This window comes from Rana temporaria, chromosome 5 (genome assembly GCF_905171775.1).
Source record: "Rana temporaria chromosome 5, aRanTem1.1, whole genome shotgun sequence".
NCBI lineage: Eukaryota > Metazoa > Chordata > Amphibia > Anura > Ranidae > Rana > Rana temporaria.
The window spans coordinates 281406197-281418914 of NC_053493.1; positions in this window are offsets into that span (position 1 = coordinate 281406197).

Consider the following 12718-nt stretch of genomic DNA (forward strand, 5'->3'; position numbering starts at 1 on the left):
CAATTTTCACAAGTTGGCAGTTGGTCTGAGATAAATGTGTTGACTGAATAAATAGCATAAGTTTGAGAAAAAAAATATAATTTCCACTTTGATGTCCTTTATCTAACATTAGCTTTTGGATGAAGACCTTCAATGTCAAAATAATTTTTCATGGCACTGTTCCCAAATGATACACTTTAGTTGCTCTCTCCATACAGAAATCCAGACCTATTAACATGAAAATTAAAAATAAACAAGTAAGTATTTTTTCTGCACCTTTTTCTGTAACCACTACATGCCGTCCTAGCCTCTTGGTTGGAAATTTAGATAAATGAACTGACACCTGCTCATAGTGAAACAACTGTTAACAGACCTCCTTCCTCCCATCTGCTAATAGCTGACATCCTGACTGTTTTGTAATAGATGGCAGGTTGTATATTGCTTGTTACTGTTAGACTTCTTTTTAGGCTTCATTTTTCTAAGCCACAAAAGCACTCAAGTGAAAGAATAACAAGGTCAGAGTGACATGAAAAATATATCAAATGCCAACATTTCTTTTTAAGCTGTCAGATATGAGACGTTGTCATAAATTCAAGAAAGATTTATGGAAAATGACTTTTAAATACTTGCAATTCAAGCTGGTATTTATTAATTAGTAATAGTTTGTAAAGTGTATCTTTATGTAACCTACATGTGAAAGCTGAACTCCAAATATACATAAAATATGTGTTCATTACATCTTTTTTAAACAAGCATAAGTATCAGAGTATGTCAGCCTCCTCTAATGTCCATCCAAACTTAAGTTGGCTGTACACAGTTCAAAATACTGCTGGTTAACCAAACACTGGCTGAATATTGATCAGTGTGTGGCTGTCCCTGCTAAAAGCACATTCTGAAAAACTTCTGTAAAGCTTGATCAGTGTATTCTGACACCGATGGGTCCTACTGTCATAATACAAAGTCCCAGCTGGTGGATTTCCTCTATCTATCTCGTTTGTGTGGGTGGAGGTATCTTCTCCTGCAGCTGCACAGGGAATCATAGCTAAGTTTAGGTGTATTTTGAGTTTATTCAAATCACGTATTTCAAATTTCCCATGCTTTCTTTTCCCTGTAACTGCCCAGGGAATCATAGTTGAGTTTAGCTGTATTTTGATTTTATTCAAATCATGTATTCCAAATTTCTCATGCCTTCTTCTCCCTACAATTGTACAGGGAATCATAGCTAAGTTTATGTGTATTTTGAGTTTATTCAAATTAGGGTTGTCCCAATACCGATACTAGTATCGGTATCGGGACCGATACCAAGGATTTCCCTGAGTACTTGTACTCGGGGAAAATGTTCTGATACTTTACCGATACCTAACTTTCCCTGTATCCTCCTCCAGTTTCCCCAGCTCTCTCCCTCCATGTTCCTGTGTCCCACCTCCGTGCTGCTGCCGTCCGTCTCTCCCCCTCCGTGCCCTGTGTCCATTCTCCATGCCGCTGCTCTCCCCCCTCCGTGCCCTGAGTACATTCTCCATGCCGCTGCTCTCCCCCATCCGTGCTCTGTGTCCATTGTCCATGCCACTGCTCTCCCCCCTCCATGCCCTGTGTACATTCTCCATGCCGCTATTCTCCCCCCTCCGTGCCCTGTGTTCATTGACCATGACGCTGCTCTCCCCCCTCTGTGCCCTGTGTCCATTGTCCATGCCGCTGCTCTCCCCCCTCTGTCAGGATGGAGAGCGGAGGTAGGAGCCGCTAAACCCGGCTCCTACCTGAACAGTCAGTGATCACTGACTCTGTTCATTCATATAACTGAGCATCGTAAACTGTGTTTACGATGCTTCAGTTTATGAATGGAGAGGAGCCTCTGTCTCCTGTCCATTCATTTCCAGTGCAGCTGAGAAAGGGACTGGGGAATCTGAAGGTATATATTCCTAAATCCTTGACTATTCAGGCCTCCCTAGCCGCTTGGTCCACAACACTCCAAACAATACCACATAATGACTCACCAAGGCCATAAGCATACCCCCACAGGCATACGAATACCGAATCCCCTCATTCTCAATAAGTACTTGGTCGCATTTAGAGCAGCTACACTTAGAAGATATCCTAGATTCACAGAACCCTAAAGCCTTCTATAAAATTGCACAAATAAAATATTTACACTGAAACCATCCCTCAGCCTACACCAATGTTAATAAAGCGATTTGGTCATTCTATAACTCTACAACACCTTCTAAAAAAGCTATATCATGGTTTTACAAATACTTAAACTATCAATCTTCTGAAAATAAACCTGTTCAGATTACTAGATGGGGAAAAAAATACAAATAGAATACCCAATTTTCACTGGAATAAAGCAATCTACACAGCCCTCATTGCACTGCACACTGGAAAAACGCTATTAAAATTGTATACAGTTGGTATATGACGCCTTACAAACTTAAACAAATATTCCCAGACACCTCCCCTTTTTGTTGGTGACAATGTGGACATGTGGCCTACAACTTAGACAATATCTGATAAACTGAAAAAGGTAAAAATATCCCTTCTGTAGAATACTCTATTTTAAGCTGTACATTGAACCTTGATGGTTGTCTTTATTTAAAAAAGGAAAAATGCAATACAAGTGCACTACAACTGACGCGTTTCGCACTATAAATTAGTGCTTAATCATAGCTATGATTAAGCACACATTTTTAGTGCGAAACGCGTCAGCTATTTACTCCCGTGTTGTGTGCTGTGACTTGTAGTGCATTTTTCCTTTTTTAAATAAAGACAACCATCAAGGTTTTTTGGAGTGCGGCTGTCCATATTTTCTTTTTCCATTTGTTGCCTTGTGCATTGCCAGCACCCTTGATCTTCTGAGACCATACTGATCATCCCAACACAATCCACCTGGAGCGGTAATTTTCTTTCTTAAGCTGTACATTAACAGACCATCTAATAAATCTGCACTTGTGCAGTCCATCAATTACCTACTGTGACAAGTGGATTCAGAATGTGTTATTCTGTTATGTTTTCTGAACTAAAAATATAATGCATATTCCTATTTGTAATTCTTGCAACTTTTCTTACTGTACCGACTTGTACCTTTAAAGATATGTGAAGTTTTGCCAAATGTTTAAACGTTATAATCCCTCGATACAAAAAATGTATAAGAAAAAAATGCAATGATCACCATTTTATTCCCTAGGGCAGGGGTGCCCAGCCTTTTGAAGAGCAAGGGCCACTTAAGTGACTTGGTAACCGGTCGTGGGCCACAATGAGTGGAGCGGGTGGATGGCAGCCCACTCTACTCTATAGAGCCCACTCTACTCTTTTTTTTTTTTGTGGATTGGATTGGAGGTAGTCATTTGTAAATGAACACAAGTCCATATATAGCTACCACTCCTTAGAGGTGAATGGAGGTCCGATTGGGTTGGCTGCTTTCACAATGATGCACTGTTGTTTACCTGCACCGCGGGTGCAGCACAGTTCACCTGTGACTTTCCTGCAGGTTAGCTGCACTTTGCCATAGACTTCTATTATATCCTATGGGTGTGGTGCACTTTCAGAAAGCACACAAATCTTGCAGGTAATAGAAGTCTATGGCTCAGTGCAGGTAACCCGCAGGTGCACTGCTCTGTACCTGCGGATCAGTTTGAAAGCAGCCCAGTAACCACTGCAGAACAGATATGCCCATATATACACTGTGGCCCAGATTCACATAGAACTGCGGCGGCGTAACGTATCGTAGATACGTTACACCGCCGCAAGTTTTCATCTCAAGTGCCTGATTCACCAAGCACTTGCATGAAAACTTACGCCGGCGGCCTCCGACGTAAGCCCACGTAATTCAAAGGGGCGTGTGCCATTTAAATTAGGCGCGCTCCCGCGCCGGACCTACTGCGCATGCTCCGTTTTGAAATTCCTGCCGTGCTTTGCGCGAAGTGACGTCATTTTTTCGGACTGCGACGTGCGTAGCGTACTTTCGTATTCCCGGACGTCTTACGCAAGAACAAAACATTTTTAAATTTCAACACGGGAACGACGGCCATACTTTATACAGCACATACGTGGGCTGTGTAAAGTTAGGGCAGCTAAAACGACGACTAACTTTGCGACGGGAAACTAGACTAGCAGCGACGTAGCGAACGCAAAAAAAAAAATTGTGGATCGCCGTAAATACTAATTTGCATACCCGACGCTGGTTTACGACGCAAACTCCCCCCAGCGGCGGCCGAGGTATTGCATCCTAAGATCCGACAGTGTAATTCAATTACACCTGTCGGATCTTAGGGCTAACTATGCGTAACTGATTCTATGAATCAGTTGCATAGTTAGAAAGACCCTAAAACAGAGATACGACGGCGTATCAGGAGATACGCCGTCGTATCTCTTTTGTGAATCTGGCCCTGTGATTTTAGTAATAAACTTTAATAACAGTATTCTATTCTATTTTATTCCATCCCAAAGCAGGAGGTCGATCGGTTTGTCCGATGAAAACAGTCCATCGGTCTGTTTTCATCAGACGAACTGATCGTGTGTACAGGGCTTCAGATTGTATGCTCCTCGAGGTCAGGGACTAATTAATATACTGTATATATAAAGTGCTACTTAAATTGATGGCGCTATATAAGTACCTGTCATTTTTTTAGTAATACATGGTATGAAATGTATAATTGCTGTCCCAGCCATTTTTTATTTAATGTTACTAAATACAATATTTTTACTGCAATATGCTACTTACTATACAAGACACTTCTTTGCAACAATAAAAACAGTATTGTATTTCAATGCAAAATAACCCAATGTATTGTACTTATACTTTCTTCATCTGCATATCCCCTACAGTTATTATCTTTTGTATCATTTCTCCTTACCTTTACATTGTAGGTACTTAAAAGTTATGAATTGAATTGTGCTGTACTAATAATGTCTCCCTTTACTTTGTAAAATGCTATGCAAACTGTTGGCACTGTATAAATCCTGAAAATGTATCATTTTAAAAACGGACGTATTTCTCAGAACACATGTCTCCCAGTAAATGTAATTGCCTCACTGTCTCTACCAGAATTTTTCACAGAGCTTTAGGTCAAATTACAGGCTACCTGTTGCATAGTATATTGCATTATTGGCAGTGTCCTTAGGTTTCTACCTAGGGAAGAAAATAATTACACCTACACACATCTACTGGGATGCACGGTACAAGGTTTTTTCTTACAACACTAGTGTGGAATATGTCTTTATATCTCCCACTTGCAGCTGCCAGGGACACCTTCCACTTTATTGGACAGTGTATCAACAGTATAATTTATGTACATTAAAGTGGTAGGTAAACACATAGAGATAAGACAATTCCTCCTACATATTAGAGCTGCACAATTCTGGCTAAAATGAGAATCACAATTTTTTTGCTTAGAATAAAGATCACAATTCTCTCATGATTATCGCAATGTAACATCGTCTTTCACATTATACAAAACAATTGGGCTAACTTTGGTGTTTAATTTTTTTTTATTCATTAAAGTTTTTTTTTTTTTTAATTGCGTTTTTGAGGACCAGTAACACCAATACAGTGATCAGTGTTAAAAAAAAATTCACTAACACTGTACAAATGAAAATGGCAGGGAACATCAGAGGCAATCAAAGGGTTAAATGTGTCCCTAGGGGGTGCTTTCTAACTGTGGGGGATGTGCTTTGACTAGGGGAAAACAGAGATCTGTGTTCCTGCTTAGCAGAAACACAAGATCTCCACTTTCCCCTCTGACAGAACGGTGGTCTGCTTTGTTTACATAGGCAGACTGCCGTCCTTAGAAATGATCGGCTGGTCCTGGCAGACATTGCATTTTCCGGACACACTGATTGGCTCCCGCTGTGTCCAGTTACAGTGGGAGCTTGTCGCCGGTGGCGCATGTGCACGCCCCAGACTTTGTGCACGAAATCACATACAGGTACGTGATTTCGAGCAGGAGGGCCTGACTGCAGGAGAGAGCAGGAGAGCCTGACTGCGTGGGGCGGTCAGAAGTGGTTAAAGCCCACTTCCTGAAGACTTCAGCATTTAACGCTGAACCTTCATTCATTCCAATGGCCAGAATTATTTAATATTCTGGTCAATTGAATCAATAAACGCCCAAATGCTTGACGCGCCTAAAGACATCAAAGCGAACCTAAACGCATGTGCTTTTTTCAAGCTGCTTTTTTCCTGCCAGGCGCAAAGACATCCAGGGGAGGAAAAAATGCCCTGTATGCATAAGACTTAAGGTCCGGTTCACATATTCGCAAATTGGATGCATTTTGAAATGCATTAGGTTTGCATGACATGTGAACCAAACTGTCTTTCTTTGGAGCCAGTTCACATATGACCAGGCTGGCAGCAGTCCCTTTTTTAACAAGTTCCCGACCACCTCACGTCTTTTTACGGGGGCAGAATGGCTCCCCTGCTTGAAACCCCATATGGGTAAGGGGTTCCCTTTAAGAGCTGCCAGAGGGCGCGTGCACCACCAGAGGCACGTACGCTCGCCCTCTGGTAGCTCTTAGGCCTCGTAAAAAAAACAGCGGTTGTACACACCATCAGACAGAAATCCACGCGGACACGATACGCGGTGACGTGGCCGTGCTGTCGCCACGGTGACGTGTGCGGCCCTGGAAGGTCAATGCTCCCACGCATGCGTCAAATCACTTCGACGCATGCGAGGGCTTTCGGCCGATCGGACATGTCCGGTGAGTCTGTACAGACGACCGAACATGTCCGACGGACAGGCTTCCAGCGGACATGTTTCTTAGCATGCTAAGAAACATTTGTCCGCTGGAAACTGTCCGATCCGCCGGACAATTGTCCGGTCGGCCGTACACACAACCGAACATGTCTGCTGAAACTGGTCCGTCGGACCAGTTTCAGCGGACATGTTCGGTCGTGTGAACGGGGCCTTAAAGGGAACCAGCACAAGAGCCAGCATGGGGATTTATGTGTGTAAACACACAAATCCCTGTGCTGTCAGGCAGAGAAGACATATCGTTTGTTGCTACTAAGATATGTCCCCTCACCTAGTCATTTCAATCCCCATACAGTTAGAATACCTCTAGGGAACACACATTTAACCTCTTGATCGCCCCCTAGTGTTAACCCCTTCCCTGCCAGTGACATGTATACAGTAATCAGTGCTTAGTTATAGTAGTGATTGCTGTATAAGTGTCAATGGTCCCAAATATGTGTCAAAAGTGTCCGATCTGTCTGTCGCAATTTCGCAGTACTGCCATTACTAGTAAAAAAAAAAAATGCTATACATTTTTCCCATTGTTTGTAGATGCTATAACTTTTGTGCAAAAACCAATCAAAATACGCTTATTGCAATTTGTTTTTACTAAATATATATAGAAGAATACATATCGGCCTAAAGTGATAAAGAAATGTGTTTTTTTTTTTTTTGGGGATATTTATTATAGCAAAAGGTGAATTTGTTTTTTTTTTTTTTTTTTGAAATTGTTGATTTTTTTTCGTCTATAGTGCAAAAAATAGAAACCACAGAAGTGATCAAATACCACCAAAAGAAAGCTCTATTTGTGGGGAAAAAAAGATTTTCTGAAATTTCGTTTGTGTGCAACATCGCATGACCGTGCAATTATCAGTTAAAGCGACGCATTGCCAAATTGTAAAAAGTGCTCTGGTCAGGAAGGGGGCAACATTTTCCGGGGCTGAAGTGGTTAGAGAGTCCTGTATGTTGTTCTGTCCGATTCAGGTGTGAGACGGTGATTGAAGCTGCACTGGACTCCTATTAAAAAATGTAATGAAACCACGGCGGCCGGACATATGTAAACTAAGCTTAACCACTTGACACCCGCACGCCGTCATATGACGTCCAAAACGGGGACCTGTTATCCTGGGTGGACGTCATATGACGTGATGGGCTTTGCGGGGGGGATATCTCAATGATGCCTGCACCCGGAGGCATCATTGAGATATCATTTTTTAGCGGCGGCGATCCTGCGCACCGTAAGAACGATCATAGCGTTAGATCGTTCTTACAGGCGGCGGGAGGGGACATCCCCCCCCTACCGCCGCCATCCGGTGCTTCTCCGGGCTCTCCCGTCCCACCGGGGGCCCGGAGAGATGATCGCCGTCCGCCGGATGTTTGCCATAGAGAAGACTGGTGACCATCTGGTCACCAGTCATCTCTATGACCGTCGGAGGCCCGGACGCGATGTGATGACGTCACGCCCGGGTCCCCGTAAGTAAACAAACCGCAATTGCGGCTAGTTTGAATGAGATCTGTGAATTTTTTTTCACGATCTCATTCTTTCCAGCCTGCAGGAGAGATGTGGGGTCTTATTGACCCTGCATCTCTCCTTAAAGAGGACCTGTCACACACATTCCTATTACAAGGGATGTTTACATTCCTTGTAATAGGAATAAAAGCGATTGAAAAAAAAAAAAAGTGTAAAAAAAAGTGTAAAAAATAAAGAAATAAGTAAAATAAATAAAAAAAAATAATAATAAAAAAATTAAAATGCCCCTGTCCCCGGTAGCTCGCGCTCAGAAGCGTACGCACACGTAAGTCCCGCCCACGTATGTAAACGTCATTCAAACCACACATGTGAGGTGTCGCCGCGTGCGTTAGAGCGTGTGCAACAATTCTAGCACTAGACCTCCTCTGTAACTCTAAACTGGCAACCTGTAAAATTTTTAAAGTGTCGCCTATGGAGATTTTAAAGTAACGAAGTTTGGCGCCATTCCATGAGTGTACGCAATTTTAAAGCGTGACATGTTAGGTATCTAGTTACTCGGCGTAACATCATCTTTCATATTTTACCAAAAAATTGGGCTAACGTTACTGTTTTGTTATTTTTTAATTTATGAAACCATTTTTTTTACAAAAAAAAGCAGTTTAAAAAATTATTGCGCAAATACGGTGCAAGATAAAAAGTTGCAATGACCGCCATTTTATTCCCTAGGGTGTCTGCTAAAAAAACATATATAATGTTTGGGGGTTCTGAGTAATTTTCTAGCAAAAGAATGATGATTTGTACATGTAGGAAAGAAGTGCCAGAATAGGCCCGGGAAGGAGGTGGGTTTTAAAGCCCGGTATTGAAGTGGTTAAAGGGGTTGTAAAGGTTTGTTTTTTATTTTCTAAATAGGTTCCTTTATGCTAGTGCATTGTTGGTTCACTTACCTTTTCCTTCAATTTCCCTTCTAAATGTTTTTTTTTTTGTCTGGATTTCTCACTTCCTGTTTCTCCTCAGTAAACTTGACACCATCATCCGAGCGGTGGTTAGTCAGCCAGAACAGCTTCTTGAACAGCTTACTGAGAAGGAACAGGAAGTGAGAAATTCAGACAAAGAAAACAAAACAAAAAAAACATTTAGAAGGGAAATCAAAGGAAAAGGTAAGTGAACCAACTATGCACTAGCTTAAAGGAACCTATTTAGAAAATAAAAAACAAACCTTTACAACCCCTTTAACCACTTAAGGACCGCCTCCTGCAGATATACGTCGGCAGAATGGCACGGCTGGGCACAAGCACGTACCTGTATGTCCTCTTTAAGTGCCCAGCCATGGGTTGCGGGTGCGCACCCACGACCTGGTCCGAAGCTCCGTGAACGCGGCCACGGGACCAGCGAACCCGATCGCCGCTGGAGTCCCGCGATCGGTCCCCGGAGCTGAAGAACGGGGAGAGCTGTGCGTAAACAGCGACAATTGCGCTTATTGGGATTTTTTTTACCAAAAATAGGTAGAAGACTACATATCGGCCTATACTGAGGAAAAAAATGTTTTTTTTTAATATATTTTTGGGGGATATTTATTATAGCAAAAAGTAAAAAATATAGCATTTTTTTCAAAATTGTCGCTCTATTTTTGTTTATAGCGCAAAAAATAAAAACCGCAGAGGTGATCAAATACCACCAAAAGAAAGCTATATTTGTGGGGAAAAAGGACGCCAATTTTGTTTGGGAGCCACGTCGCACGACCGCGCAATATTCCGTTAAAGTGACGCAGTGCCGAATCGCAACAACTGGCCAGGTCCTTTAGCTGCCTAAAGGTCCGGGGGCCATATTCTCTTACATTTTCGGCGGGCGGCGCGTAAGCCATTTACACTCCGCCGCCCCAACCTACAGGAGCAAGTTCTGTATTCCCCAAACACTTGCTCCGTAGTTTGGGGCGGCGTAGTGTATTTGGCCCGCGTATCCCCGCGTAAATCCAAGGGGGCGGCTTCTATTTAAATTAAGCGCGCCCCTGATTCTAACGAACTGCGCATGCGCCGGGCTTAAAATAGCCCAGTGCGCATGCTCCAGTTCTCGGCGTAAAACACGTCGGCGTCATTGACGTAAAGTCGTATTCAAGAACGACTTAGTAAAACGACATACCTGACGGGAAAACACGACGCGGACCCGACGCCATACTTAACATGGCCTACGTGGGACTGGCGTAAGGTTACCCCTCATATAGCAGGGGTAACCCTACGTCTACGCAAACGACGTAAGCGACGGTTACGCGACGCAAATTCGTTCGGGAATCGGCGTATCAGGCTCATTTGCATAAACAAATGAGACCTGAATGTGAACGCCACCTAGCGGCCGGCGGAGTAATTACATTTAAGATCCGACAGTGTAAGGCCCCGTACACACGACCGAGTTTCTCGGCAGAATTCAGCCAGAAACTCGGTTCAGAGCTGAATTCTGCCGAGAAACCCGGCCGTGTGTACACTTTCGGCCGAGGAAGCCGACGAGGACCTCGGCGAGGAAATAGAGAACATGTTCTCTATTTCCTCGTTCTATGGGAGAACTCGGCCCGCCGAGCTCCTCGGCGGCTCCAGGACTGAACACGCCGAGGAACTCGATGTGTTTGGCACGTCGAGTTCCTCGGCCGTGTATACGGGGCCTCTGTGACTTACACATGTCGGATCTTCAGCGTATCTATGCGAAAATGATTCTAAGAATCACTCGCATAGATAAACTGGCCAAAAAAGAGAGATACGATGGAGTATCCTGAGATACTCCATCGTAACTTTACTCAGAATATGGCCCCGGGTCTTAAGTGGTTAAAGGAACCTATTTAGAAAATAAAAATCAAACCTTTACAACCCCTTTAAACAGTCAACATTTGAAAATACTATTCAGTACTCTAAAAATCCCATTGTACTAACAATAAATATATGTATGCTTACAAATGTATCATATTTACAAATGGTGACAATCTTGGATACTTTCTATGAAGCTTAATGATGTGTTGTGAGCGTGCCATTCATTGTATTTAAACTGAGCCTACGATTTGACCCTCGGTAAAGCTGTTAATGTTACTGCAAGGCAGCAGATCCAATCAAACAAAGCAAAGCACACATTACAACATACAATATAATGGCATCAGCACCAATACAACAACAGTGACTTTGAAAAATCAGGACTTTGAGAAATGTTGTCTATCACTTGATGAACTGTTCCAATAACCTGCTGACATATAGAGAACAAACAATAAACAATGTACTGTAGTAGGTACAAAAACAAATATCTATAGAGATAAGGGAAAACTCTGGAGGCTTGCAGACAGACACACAATAAAAAGTTAAAGCTTGAAAAGGCCATAAGAAAAGAATGTTATGCAGCTCCATATAACCCCTGGAATTACGGCCTTTGAAGCAATTGCTTTGCACAAATAAATGATGGATGCCGAATTTCATTATCTGTCGCTATCAATATAACAAGTAAATAGCACATTATTTTGCTTGATATATTTAACTCTAAAAGGGTTGCTGCAGGAGGGAGCTGTTTCATTATAGTATCCACGTTTTATACTCCATACCTGTAGACACAGACTTGTGAAATGGTCAGAAGATTATAAATGAAGATTAGGCTATTCAGGACAAGGTGACAGGTTCTCTTGACAGGTGTTCCATCAGATTAGGCGACCCGTCAGAATTGATAACTGAAGTGACGTTCCGTCTCCAGCATCTTGCTACGCTCCACACTCCTCCACAGTAACGATACACCGAGAAGGGGCAAGCAGACATCTTGTTACACCCACTGGAGGTTTGCACTTCATAGTTATTTTTAACAGTAACAGAGCATATATGGTGAAAAACAGTGGCCCAGATTCAGGTAGGGGCGCGCACTCATACGGCGGTGCAGCGTATGGTTTTTATGCTACGCCTCCGTAAATTACGGGAGCTACGCTGCATTCATGAAGCATTTGCTCCGTAATTTGCGGCCGCGTTTCGTAAAAGGGGCCGGCGTAAGCGCACGTAATTTAAATGATCCAGTAGGGGGCGTGGATCATTTAAATTAAGCGCGTTCCCGCACCGAACGTACTGCGCATGCTACGTCGGGAAAATTTCCCGACGTGCATTGCGGTAAATGACGTCGCAAGGACGTCATTGGCTTCGACGCGAACGTAAATGGCGTCCAGCGCCATTCACGAACGAGTTACGCAAACGACGCAAATTTTGAAAATCGCGACGCGGGAACAACGTCCATACCTACCATTGGCTGCGCCTCCTAATAGCAGGAGCAGCCTTACGGCGGAAACGACGTACGCAAACGACGTAAAAAAACGAGCGTCGGCCATGCGTACGTTTGTGAATCGGCGTTAGTATGCAATCTGCATACTCTACGCTGACAACTACGGGTGCGCCACCTAGCGGCCAGCGTCAGAATGCACCCTAAGATACGACGGCATAAGAGACTTATGCCAGTTGTAACTTAGGCTACAGTCGGCGTATCTAGCTTTCTGAATACAGAAAGTAGATACGCCGGCGCTACTTAGCAATTACGCTGCGTATCTATG